The following is an 11,838-nucleotide window of genomic DNA, read 5'->3' as shown; positions in this document are numbered from 1 at the left end:
AGGAAAGGAAAGGAAAGGAAAGGAAAGGAAAGGAAAGGAAAGGAAAGGAAAGGAAAGGAAGGAAAGGAAAGGAGAAATAGATTGCAATTATGGGTATATATTTTAACTAATCAGATTTGCAGAGATTGTGCATGTGTGAAGTTTAGATATATACATTGAAGCCATAATCATTTTTACAGTGGTCTCAAAGTTTTATATATATGACTTCTATTTTTCTCTCATATTTCTTTTGTTACGAGCTATTATAGAGTTCTTTAGCCAGTAGAGTCACCAACCCTTTATTCCTAGGGATTCTGAGCTCTTGCTAGGCCTATCTATAGAGTCTTAGTCTTTCACAAGTAGAGTTTGTATGAAAATTCCCCAGGGAACAGTTGGGTCCTCATCCTCCTTGATGCATAATCAAGCCTCTTTTTCTCTTGATTTTCAGGATATATCACCCCCAATTCTTAATGACTCACTGTCATCAGACTCTAAATGGTCTAGATGGCATTGGTTACCTCCATGTAACATTGCTGAATTCTCTGGGAGATTGTTTCTTCTTTCAGTTATTACTAACTTCTAAACCAGCAGTTGTCACAATTTCAGGAGTAGGAATAAAAAAAATGTGGTTGATGAGGTATATTTGGGAGTGGTGTTAATTCCAGTTCTAATCCTCAGTTTTTGGACTCATACATAGCCACTCTGCAAGAAATGGTACATATATTAGTCAATATTTCAAATCATAAATAGCATCCTCTGATCTGGTGCCATAACTGATTCTTCAATAAGGTATGCGATAAGACTAAAGTTACCTGAGGCCATTACCTGATCGTCTTTCTTCTTTTATGGGAAGTTAGGTTCCCTGCTTGGAAGAAATTATGAGAGATATCATGATGTTGAACAAGGCATCTAATTGTCTCAGACATTCATAGTAATGCTTACTTGAGACAGGATGGATGGAGAAATCAAATCTAAATCCAAATCCAGAATGAGTATCTAATTCACATTATAGGAACTCTCCATGACAAAATAAGTGAAAAAAAAAAAAATCACCTGACACCAAAACATATGGCACCATATTATAGGTTCACTTTTACCATTTTGGTAAAATTACACCCATACACTAGTAAAGGGAATCCTGTGGTGTGGCAATTGTGACTATCACTCATCTTTCTCACCATAGCCACTTGGTTCATTAAGTAAATTCTGAAGTTGCTATGAATGGGAAACAACTAACACTAAAAAATTATGTTCTCTTGTCCACTTAATTAGTATGAGTAGAAAGGTCCTTTGAGTTAACATGCAGCATGGACTTTTTCTATTTCTGAGCTCATTTTAAGGAATTATTTCCTGCTTCTCCCTTCTCCTCCAAATCCTTGTTATTAATCTCCATGTTCAGCTCCATTGAGATTTCTTATTATCTAGGAAAACAGTCAGCCACTTTCCATAAATTCTGGTAGATTTTGGCAAAGTGAAACAGTTGTGAAGCTCTATATTCCATACTAGTACCAGAGAAAACTGGGCCTCTTGTGGCATTATTTTGCTCCACGAGCTCCACAAGTGGCCTTGTAGGTCAGAAAGAAAGAAAATCCTCCCAATAGGCACAATGGGCCAATATACGCTTAAGGCTTGTATATAAGAATCTCCCAAAGATTTGTGTATTCCACTTTCCCCAGGGAATAAACCTTTACCTTGGTAAGTGGCTACAGCTGTCTTTAGGGACAACTATGAGGAAGTTTTTTAGTATGTTCTTCAGTGTCAGTGGACTATGAGTGGAAGTTCATTCATAGTGTTCAGAACGCTAACATACTCTTTTTCTGCCGATTCTCTGGTTTTCACATAAGAGAGAAGGAAAAGCTCTCAATTCAACTGATAGTCTGATTTTACTATCTCCAAGACCACATTTTGTTTTTTACCCAGCTCAGTCCCTGCAGCAACAAAAGATAAGAGATTCTTTTTATCTTGATCCTAGTAACTCTCTGGATTTCAGTCAGTGCTATGAGCCTAGAATTCAAGGATTTTAACTTGTCATTCTCTTTCTTTAAGCTACCCATTGATGTTTAAAGCAGCTGCCCCCTTACTAAGTCCATAAATTCTTCATGTACATCCTATTGTTGTATGGTGGGAGCAACTCAATCCCCACAAGTCATGCCTGCAATGAGCACTTGATGCCATGTGACCACAGGCGATGATTTGATTAGCTTTTTCACTGCTGCTGAATTCCCATATTGACATTTAAGTAAGATTTCGACTAGTTTCTGACCCAGCTATGCCAGATAAACAATTGATAGTCTCCATGTTCCCTTGCAGGTTTCTAATGCACCCCATTCCCTGGTAACACTTTCTCAATTAGGGATTTTGGTTGTGGGCAGCAAAAATAGCTCTAGCTAATAAAAAGAGAAAATAAATTTGTTGAAAGAATGCTAGATAGCTCACAGAATTAGCTGGCAGGATGGAAGAACTGTTAAGAAAATTGGCAGAAAACAACAGAAGTTTTGCAGGAGGAACCACATCCAAGATTATGCTGAAGAAATGCAATTGTTTGGATGCCCCATAGGTACCACTGGTGCCATTTTACGGATCTGCTGCTGGATACAACCAATGCTACACACCCCAGAAAATGATAGGTCATGAATCTAAAGGACATAAATCCAAATGCAGATCACTGGTAAGTATCAGAAAGAATGCAAAGCAAACCAAAGAGAAACTAAAGGTCATATCTGTCAGTGATACACAGGAATGCAATGAAGGCATTTAATATTTGAGATTAAGTGGGAAGAATCTTAAATGACATTTGATTAATATGCCATCTTCATCCAATATCTTCCATTATAGTCAATTATCAGTTGTATTGTCACTTATCTTTCCTGTGATTGGTTCTTTATCTCTGTAACGAAGATAATAATATCTGCATAAGAATGTCATATGGGAAAAATGAGTAATATATACAAAATACTTAGAGTAGTATCCAGTATATAGAATGTACCTTATAGGTGTTAGTTAACTAGTAGTAGTAATATTGAGGTAAAAACAATATTAGAGCCACTTCAAATTTGAAGAAAATAAATACAAATATGTAAATACAAAGAGAAGAGAGCATTTGGGGAATTGTTACTACAATTAATTTTAAAACTGTCATTGGAACAACTTGGTCAATTAGGTGTCTCCCACTTTTCATCTTATATTGAACAATTAAATCATAATAATTGAATAAGTGTTTTTTGCAGAGTTTATACATTTGTCTTCAGATTAAAGTTTATTTATAAAAATAATAGGCCGCCTGGGTGGCTCAGTTGGTTAAGCGACTGCCTTTGGCTCAGGTCATGATCCTGGAGTCCCGGAATCGAGTCCCGCATCGGGCTCCCTGCTCGGCAGGGAGTCTGCTTCTCCCTCTGACCCTCCTCCCTCTCATGCTCTCTGTCGCTCATTCTCTCTCTCTCAAATAAATAAATAAAATCTTAAAAATAAATAAATAAATACATACATAAATAAATAAATAAATAAAATAAAAATAGTAAATATTCTGGGAATAAAAGGAAAATTTGGTTAAGCATATCTAATAGAAAGAGAGTCAACAGTATATTTGATGATAAAATATTAGTGACACTCCATTAAAGTGAGAAACAGGATGCTAGTATTACTACTACTTGAGTTCCTAGTTAATGTAATTATACAAAGTAATACATACATGAGATATTTGAATGGTAGGAAAAAAAAAATTCTCTTGCAAAAAACATGGTTGTCTATCTCCAGATAATAAGAGAATTAATAAACCAAATAAATTTTTAAAATTAGGCCCAAGAAAAGAGTTCTAAAAAGTTAGTGAGTGTATCAGAAAAAGAAAAATACTTGATGGCTTTCCCATTCTTACACACAGGCTATAACTACTAGAAAATAAAATGGATGTATATAATAGAAAACATCATGCAAAATAAAAGACAAATTTCATTCACAGTAGTAGGAAAACCTATACGGCTCCTATAGATTACGTAGAGGGAAAAAAATAAACTTTCCTGAAGACACTGGTTGTCCTGGATAATCAGCTTTAATCTTCATTCTTAATTCTCCTTAACTGTTAATTCTCCTCCAAATTAGTTAGGAGGTTTAAAAGAATGCCAAGTCAAATTCATTTTTTAAAATTGAACTTTACCAAATGATTTTAAACTGCTTTTTATTTGATTTTTGTTTGTTTGCTTTCTGCTTTGTTTTATTTTTATTTTTCCTTGAACAGGGTTTCTCAAATAAGGTATTGCTGACATTTTGATTAAAATAATTTTTTGCTCAACAGCACTCTCATTTATTGGAATATGTTAACATTTCTCGCCTTCACTTAGTAAAAGTGAAAGTAAGTAAAGGCACACCTTCAATCATTGTGACACCTGAAAATACCCCATACCTTCCAAATATTCCCTAGTGATATGAAGCAACATGATATTGAGAATTAGTGATATGGAAAATATCAAGTCACACTATGAACCAAATAAGCAAATATACAAATATATCAGTAGAATAGACAAATATATCAGTAAAAGAAAAGAAGCATGAGTATATTTTTGTATGTATACAGATTTGCTTGTCGTAAGTATGATTTTAAAAGCATTGAGGAAAAAATGGACTATATATTGAATAGTGTCAGAAATAAAACCCACTTCTAAATAACACATGGGGCGGGGTTCCTGGGTGGCTCAGTTGGGTAAGCGTCTGCCTTCAGCTCAGGTCATGATCTCAGGGTCCTGGGATCAAGCTCCACATCAGGCTCCCTGTTGGCAGGAAGTCTACTTCTCCTTCTCCCTCTGCCCCTCCCCATCTTTTGTGCTCTCTTATTCACTCTCTTTCTCTCTCTCAAATAAATAGTGTCTTAAAAAAATAAAAATAAAAAATACATAACACATAGGTCAAAGAAAATATCTCGACACATTTCAAAATATCTTGAACTAAATGAAAATACAATTTATCAATAGTTGTGAGATGTAGTGAAAGCAGTAAGTACAAGGAAATATATATTATTAAATAAATATACTAGAAAAGGAAAGATCTAAGTCAATAATCTATGTTTTCAACTTAGGAAATTTGATAGAGATTGGACAGTAAAAGAATAATAAAGCAAACTAGATACTATGAAAAACTCAATGCCTACACATTTTATAACCTAGATGAAGTAGATCAATTCCTTAATACATACAATCTACCAAACTCACATGAGAAGAAATGTACAATCTGAATAGGCCAGTATCTATTAATGAAATTGAATCAATAATTAACAATCTCTGAAAACAGAAAATGAATTCTACAAAATATTTAAGGAATAATTTATACCAATTCTCTGAAAACTCTTTTAGAAGACAGAAGTAGAAGGAATAAAACCTAACTCATTCTATAAGACCAGTATTACCCTAATACCAAGACCAGGCAAAGATATTACAAGGAAACAAAACTAAAACCAATATCTTTCATGAACACAGTTACAAAAATCCCCAACAAAATATTAGCAAATCGAATCCAACAATGTATAAAAAGCATTATGCAACATGACCAATTGAGATTTACCCCAGGTATGCAAGGCTAGTTCAACATTCAAAAACTAATTGATGTAATTCATCACATCAATAGGCTAACAAAGAAAAATCACATGATCATATTAAAAAAAAAAGGCATTTGGCAAAATCCAGCAACCATTCGTGATAAAAACTCTCAGGAAGAAACAAGAAAATGAACTAAATAATTCAGATTGAAAATGAAGAAATAGATGGCATAGATGACAAGATTACCTATGTAGAAAATGCAAAAGAACTGACCAAAAAACAAACAAACAAACAAACAAACAAAAGCCTCCTGGAGCTAATAAGTGATTATAACAAGGTTGCAAGACACAAGGCAACATATGAAACTCTTTCACACAAAGAACAGACCCCTCTGTGTTGGCTGCTTGTGCACTAGACCCTGGGGTGTTTGGATATCCTATGGTGAGATCAGATCTCTGAGTTCTGTAAATTTGAGGCAACTGATCACTACCAATGTGTGGGATGACTGCATCTGAGGGCAGGAGTCAGCAGCGCAGAAATTTTCCCAGTCATGATTTTTTACACAGATGTAAATTTGGAGATTTACAGAAATTCTGAAAGGACTATTCCCATTAAGGGACCAGAGAAGTTTATAGTAGAGTCATGGATGGATCATTCCTAGTCTAAGAACTCCTGGGAACTTTGGCTGTTTACCTCAGAGACCATCTGGTTTTGTTCATGATCCTTGGGAGCATTCTAAACTGATCCCCACTTCAACAAAACCTCATTACCTCATTTCACACAGAATCTTCTGACTGTGCTGGGTCCAAGGCTGGCTTCTTCTATGACTATTTCCAACCCTCAGGGGAGCACCAGAACTGCTCTGCAGAGACTGAGATTTTATGGTTATGCTGAAACTGAAGAACAGCCAAGGGCTTCATTTCATAGCTTTTTGTAAAGGTTCTTCACACTGCATGAAGGCAAGAGTGAAGTTTGTTAGCAATTGTTGCTCTTAGAACTGAAGCCCACACTAGTACTAGCAGTAAACCTAGGGGCATGACTTGGGTCTCTCTCCTTTCCCAGGCCAGTCAACTTCGTAGTTTTTGAATCCTTTCCTTTTCAAAGCTAATATATTATCGATATCCACCTTATATTAACAGAATAGAGAGAATGAAGGGGTTATTTTAAAATTGTAGTTTGAACTTTTAAAGATTTTCCATAATGTATGGTCTGTTTCCTTTGTGGGTCTAATTTCAAAATGTAAACAGAAATGTCTATTACAGTTCTAAAGTATTAATAATTTGGTAAATACCGTGCTTTTCTCCTGTCTTGTTAGCAGAACAATTTGAATAGATAATAGGTGCATTGCTCCTTTCAAGAAAACTTAATGAGAGGTCAAGTAGAACTTCTCAACTAAAATGTAAAAACATGAAAAGAAATAAATATGCTTTAAGGTTTCCATTTTGAGTTTTTTGTTTTGTTTTGTTTTGTTTTATTGTTGGTTTTTGAGTTTGTTTTTTTTTTTTTTTTGGTTTGGTTTGGTTTTTCTTATTGTTGATTTTTCAGTAAAGAAATAGTATCAGCATGCAATTTATTATTTTTTCTTCTTGAACTAAAACCACAGGTGCAAGTTAAACTGGCTCAGGCAAACTTTAGCTTGGGAAATTTCAATTATCTTACTCAGGGACTCAACCTGTTCCCACAGGAGCATCTATGGGAGGTGAGATTAATATCTGATTTCAGGTTTCTTGCTGCTTTTAACTTGATGCAGAATCTAGCTACAGTAAAGATTGAAACAATGCTTTAAATTTCCTATAAGTTCATGGATTTCATTCAATATAAACTAATAGTTTTTGTTTTCTTTTTTAAAAGTAACAATAGGGAACAAGTAAACTTGACACCTTTTCTGCTTACAGAAGGTAATGCCCTTATAGAATCTTCCAATTAGCCATTTAAGGTGGTCAGCTGCAGTAAACCTTTTATTTATTCAAAATGTTGCTCCTGCCAACAGAATTTCATGTTCTCTTCTTTAGAGACAGAAACTCCTTTACATTTCAACTGTAATTCCATTTGCCCTGAAGCAGACACAAAATTCAGTGAAACTGTTGTATAGTGTTCTTCTAGCTAGTTCCTACATCTCCATTTCATGATGATCTTTTTATTCGTTAACAATTTCACATATTCACTGGTGATGTGCCAATCAAACATCTGGAATTTCCCTCCCCTTTCAGAAAATTTTTGCACCAGACCTTTCACAGTGAAGATGCTGCACAGCTGTTTCACAGCTGTGCTGAACAGTTCCATCATGAGTAGTGCCACAGTGGGAATCCTTACCCCCAATGCCACTGGAGATGAGGCCTGCAAGGTATTCTCACTCAGTTTCCTTTTAGCAGTCAATTCCTGGGTTGCCAAAGTTTTCAAATGGTAAAACCATTCCCCTTGTAAATTCTGTCTTAAGTGGCTTCAGGTAATCTCCAGGGACCTCCCTGACTTGGTGGTGCCTAAAGTTTTGTTAATATCCTTCAATATATCCCCATCACCTTTCTTTTGACTCACATTCACCTTGGTGTCATCTACTTCCTTTCCTTCAGAGAGATTGGTTATTTCAATCAATCCTTTGTGCTTCACACCAGATTTGTTAACTGTACCTTTCCAGCCCAGTTTGCTGTTCCATTCATAGAATGAAATTGACTTTCCTTTGTGATTGCTCCTGGAAAACTTGCCTTCTACTTGCTTCTTACATTCTCTACAACAACGTCCACCAGGATCTCACAGAGCTTCCCCTTGGACCAGTTGGTGGCAACCCATTCTGTCCAGTGCCAGTTATTCATGTTGGTCCAACCTCCTACTCTTCCACAAACCAGGGTGAGTCCTCTTGGCCCCACTTGACCATGTCTGCATGGGCACCAGGCCTCTTTAAGGCTCAACATATGATCTATCCTGGAGAATGTTCCATGCATTTGAGAAGAATGTGTGTTTTGTTGGGTTCATCTAGTCTAATGCACAAAGTTCAATGTCTTTTTATTGATTTTCTGTCTGGTTGTTCAATCAATTGTTGAAAGTGCGATATCAGGGGCACCTGGAAGGATGAGTCCATTGAGCAGCTGACTCTTGATTTCACCTGGGGTCATGATCTCAGGGTCTGGGATCAAGCCCTATACCATGTTCCACACTCAGTGGGGAGTCTGCTTGAAATTCTGTCTCTTCTTCTCCCTCTCCCTCCACTCTCTCTCTCTCAAATAAATAAATCAATCTTTAAAAAGAAAAAAAAAAGTGGGATATTAATGTTCCCTACTATTATTGTATTGCTGTTTATCTATCCCCAGATCTGTTGCTATTTGCTTTATATATTTAGGTGGTCTGATGTTGGGTGCATAAATATTTACAAATGTTATATCCTTTTGTTGGATTAGCCCCTTTATCAGTATATAATGACCTTTGTTTCTTATTACAATCTTTGTTTTAAAGTCTATTTTGTCTAAGTATAATTACCCTTGCCCCCTTTGAGTTTCCATTTGCATGGGATATCTTTTTCCATCCTTCACTTTCAATCTGTGTGTACTTAAAGCTGAAACGGGCTTCTAATAGGCAGCGTATAGTTGGGTGTTATTTTATTTATTCATTTAGCCTTTCTATGTCTTTTGATTGGAGAATTTAGTCCATTTACATTTAAAGCAATTATTGATAGGCATGGACTTACTATTGCCATTTTTAAAATTATTTTGTGCCTGTTTTGTAATCCCTTTGTTCCTTTCCTTTTCTCTTGCTCTGTTCCTTTGTGATGTGATGATTTTCTATAATCATATGCTTAAATTCCTTCCTCTTTATCTTTTGTGAATCTACCATACCCTTTTGCTTTGTGGTTACCAGGAGGTTTAAACAAATCATCTTTTACTTATTTTTTAAATTGCAGTATCATTGACATATGCTATATTAGTTTCAGGTGTACAACAGAGTGATTTGACAGTTATATACATTATGAAATGTTAATCACAATAGGTATAGTTATTCTCTGTCACCAAAAAGTTATAATGATATTATTGACTATATTTCCTATGCTGTACTTCTCATTTCCATGACTTATTTATTTGTTTATTTTTAAGATTTTATTTATTTATTTAGAGACAGAAAGAGACCATGCAAGCAGGGGCAGAGGCAGAGGGAGAGAGAGAATCTCAAGCAGACTCTACAGTGCCCACGGAGCCTGACATGGGACTCCATCACACGATCCTGAGGTCATGACCTGCACCAAAATCAAGAGTCCAACGCTTAACTGACTGAGCCACACAGGTACCCCTCCAAGACTTATTTATTTTATAACTGAAAATTTGTACCTCTTTATCTCCTTCAACCTATTTCACCCTTCCCTCTACCTACCTCCCCTTGGCAACCACTAGTTCATTCTATATATTTAAAGATCTTATATTTACAACAGTCTAGTTTAAGTTGATAACAGCTTAACTTTGAATGCATAATATAGCTCTACATTTTAACTCTCTCATCCCCCCACACACATATTAATGTTTTTGATGTTATAATTTACATCTTTTTACCTTGTGTATCCATTAACAAATGATTACAGCTATATATTTTTAATACTCTAATCTTTTAATGATCATACAAAGTGGTGATTAATTTATTTCATCAAAGTTTTAATCAGAGTCCATTTTATTTTCACAGTAAAATAAATGGTCACAATTGAGCACATTTAAATAATGTAATTGTTCAGCTTTCACCTGCATTTTTTATATAGTTCATTTAAAGATTTTATTGAGTAAATCATTTTGCAAGATTAAAGAACTACGATTTCTGATCAATATACATTGAACTGCTAAATATGACTGCTCTGTACTTAATGATATGTCTAAACATGGACTCTGTAACTTGAAGGTATTTTAAGGTATTTCTTTAAATTTTAAAATTATTTTTCACAATGAACTATTGTTGAGAAACTCACCTATAAAGTTGAGATACTCGGGGCACTGGGGTGGCTCAGTTGGTTAAATGTCTGCCTTCAGCTCAGGTCATGATCCCAGGGTCCTGGGATTGAGCCCCACGTTGGGCTCTTTGCTCAGCAGGGAACCTGCTTCTCCCTCCCCTGCTGCTCCCCCTGCTTGTGCTCTTTCTCTCTCTGTTAAATAAATAAATAAAATCTTTAAAAAAAAAAGTTGACATACTGAAGTTACCATTGGGCTTATAATGGACTGAATGTGAGATTCTGAAAAAGGTGATATTTCATGCTGAACCACCCACAATGATGCAGGGCTTTTTCAAAAGAAGCAGCTTGTATTTGCAGGGCAGTTTCCCAGGTTGGATTTGCACTCTGTGACTCAGGATTCTCGATAAAGAATAACTTTCCAATGTAGGAGAGTGTAACAGAAAACATTTTTAAATAACATGTTCTAACAAACTGAGTTAATTGAATTGCATGCCTCATCTTTCTTTTTCAAATCAATTTTAGATTTATTTCTTTGCAGAATCCTAGACTCTGTTTAGGTGTTTCTCAAGGTCGTGCAGAGATCTTGATGAAGACTTGGACTCCAAAGTCATAGAGAACTTTGGTCTAAGCCCTGATAATATCATTTAACTGGTTTGTGAGTTCAGGAAAATTACATAACCTTCTAAACCTGCATTTCCTCATGTATGCAACTGAGGTAATAGGTAACAGTACCTGCCTCATAGGATTGTGATGAGAGTTGAATAAGAAATTGCATATAAATGTTTATCTCATGCCTGACACATGGAAAAGACTGAATAAATTTTAGCTAATAAACTATTATTTATTTGATAGCGTGACTTCCTTCAGTGGTTTCCCTAGAGATGTAGAAAATAAAATCAAACTAGAACCATATTCCTAGAATTCAAAGTCAATTCCATATACTCATGCCTACACAAAGCTACTGATAGAACTGTATTCCAAAGTTGCAATTCAAAAGAGATCTGCTTTGTTGTTACATGATAATGTACACGTATCTATACAAATGTTTTTCCACAGTCCTACTTTCCAGATGTGTTTTAGCTTCTATAATACGGGTACAAATAAACTTAGATTTTGTTGCAAGATAAACTACACAGGCAGCATGATTCAAGGCAATTGCAGTAGGTGGCTTCTGAGTAAGCTAAGCACAAATGAACTCTATTTCATTATGGGATTATGCTAGAGATTTTAGGAAGACTAAGTCTTGATGTATTAAACTTTGGCATTGCTCCTTTGAGTTCTCAGTGTCAAGGCAGATCCCGATGGAAATATCAAAAAGGAAGGGCCTGTTCTATGTGTATATCCTGTGTGAGACCCTTGACCATACAAAGATATTTGTTCTTGAGAGAAGAAACTAGCCTTATTCAATATCTCTTGCAC

This window comes from Mirounga leonina, unplaced genomic scaffold, assembly GCF_011800145.1.
Source record: "Mirounga leonina isolate KUSES-001 unplaced genomic scaffold, KU_Mleo_1.0 Mir_53, whole genome shotgun sequence".
In the NCBI taxonomy this organism is placed as follows: Eukaryota; Metazoa; Chordata; class Mammalia; order Carnivora; family Phocidae; genus Mirounga; species Mirounga leonina.
Note: the sequence above shows the minus strand (reverse complement) of the source record.